Genomic DNA, 2,500 nt, shown 5'->3' on the forward strand with positions numbered 1-2,500 from the left:
AACCAATGATCAAAATGCACATTTTTCAAAACTCTAGACACAAAACTCACAACCAATGATCAAAATGCACATTTTTCAAAACTCTAGACACAAAACTCACAACCAATGATCAAAATGCACATTTTTCAAAACTCTAGACACAAAACTCACAACCAATGATCAAAATGCACATTTTTCAAAACTCACACTTTTCCCAATTGCTTGGATACAATACACATAAAGATAAGATCATTTGTTCATTGAACTAAAATTCCCTGTTCAAAATGACACAACTTAACATCAAAGTATTACCATTTCAAAATGCAATTCACACATTACATCTGAGATGACTGTCTATTCATTTCATTACAATTGATACAACTGATCAAAATGATAAGTAACTGTTGCATTACTCTAAAGCATAGTTTTTTGGAAACTGACAAAGTTTCAGGATAACGACAACCATTGACACCAATTACCGTGGAACATGAACCAATTGGACTACATTATCTATGGATGTAATATTTCATCATCATTCTTTATCAGACACTGTTTCTATGGTCCCATGTACCACTTTTCCAGACCATGTTTTCAGATTTGACATTACTGTACACTCACCGGCCACTTTATTAGGTTCACCTATCTACTACTGGGTAGGACCAGTATTTGTGGCCTTCCTGTTAGCTTGAATAAGTCTGGACATTGTCCTCTGACCTCTCTCATTAACAAGGTGTTTTTGCCCACAGAAATGCCGCTCACTGAATTTTTTCTTCTTCTATCGTACCATTCTCTGTAAACTCTAGAGACTGTAGTGCGTACAAATCCCAGGAAGGCAGCTGTTTCTGAGATGCTGGAATCACCATGTGTGGCATCAACAATCATACCACGGTCAAAGTTGCTTAGATCACTAATCTTGCCCGTTCTAATGTTAGGTCGAACAGCAACTAAAGCTCTCTACTCTATATACTCTATATATTGAGTTGCAGGCAGCCACATGATTCGCTGTTCGAATGTAACCTTCCTTGATGAGCTAAATCAGATCTGTAGAGCTGATGGCATGACCTATGTCATTGTGTGGGATAATGTCAGGTACTCTCCTTTCTTAAAACCTGATAGAGGAATTTGTCTCCACATGGAGGTGGAAGGTATATGATAGGCGCCCTCACGAACAAGCCGCCCTTCTCCAGGCCATGGATGACGCATGCATTGACATCACGGCAGACCAGTGTCAGGCCTGGACTCGCCCGAAGATTCTTCCCAAGATGTTTGGCTAATGAAAACATCCATTGTGATGTGGATGAGAACCTGTGGCCAAATCCACAAGACAGGGTTGATGGAAATATAGAAGTACAGTAGTTTTTTTCTTCTTTTTTTTGGAGCTAAATATTTTTGCTTGGATTCAAAGAAACCTATGAGTGATTAGAGCTGTGTACCTGAATCAACAGAAGGTTCTGCTGTGTCCAGCCTATAGAGGGCAGTGATAAAGCCCATGGTTGGGCTATGTTTTCATCAGAAACCTTTACTCAAACACAAATGCCCATACATGCACATCTGGTCAAGCTAGACATGGAGGACCCTGGAATGTGTTGTTCAGAATTCCTATATTTGTCAATTAGTATTTGTAGTAGATTTTTCCCTTATGTACAATTTTTCAGGGGCCAAAAGACCCACGTGGCAAATCGTTATGGAAAGACTCCCAAAGTTGAAGTTTGGCGACCAGGCGTTGATGATAGTGGGGGTTTTCCACAGGGTTGGGAAGTATCAGCATCTGAGTGACAGATAACTCAACTTGGAGATCAGCCTCGACGAAGGGGCCAAATGTGGAGTGCCACATCTGTCAATCGTTATTGGTGAATGAGCACCTTACGTGAGTTTACCATGTACTCTGTTACCTCACTCTCTGTAATGGAAGGACGTTTTTGTTCTCTTTTCATCTATAGTATTCATTTTGAACAGACAACTTATTTTCGTTGATATTTCACCGTGTTCAGAGATGGCACATCAGAACCGTAGCACATATCTGACATGATGATAGGAGGACGGGCTCGTTGTAATGTCTGGAATGGAATAAACTGAACGTTATCAAACATATGGAAACCACGTTTGACTCTGTTCCTTTAATTCCATTCCATCCATTACAATGAGCCCGTCCTCCTATAGCTCCTCTCACCAGCCTCAACTGATAGCCAACAGACAGGACTGCAACATTTGAAGGTAATTAGAATCATTTTATTAGCCACGTACAAGGTTCTAGGAAATTGACTTGGTATCACTAAAATGTCTATACTGTACATGAGAAACGTTTACAATAACACACACAATACACGTGTGTACAACAAAACTGAAGTCATTGAAGTGATGGAATGCGTCATTACTGTTACCTGAAATGATGGACAGTGTAAATTAAGGCATCATTACTGTTAACTGAATTGATGGACAATGTAAATGAATGCATCATTACTGTTAACTGAATTGATGGACAATGTAAATGAATGCATCATTACTGTTAACTGAATAGATG

This window comes from Oncorhynchus gorbuscha, linkage group LG21 (genome assembly GCF_021184085.1).
Source record: "Oncorhynchus gorbuscha isolate QuinsamMale2020 ecotype Even-year linkage group LG21, OgorEven_v1.0, whole genome shotgun sequence".
NCBI lineage: Eukaryota > Metazoa > Chordata > Actinopteri > Salmoniformes > Salmonidae > Oncorhynchus > Oncorhynchus gorbuscha.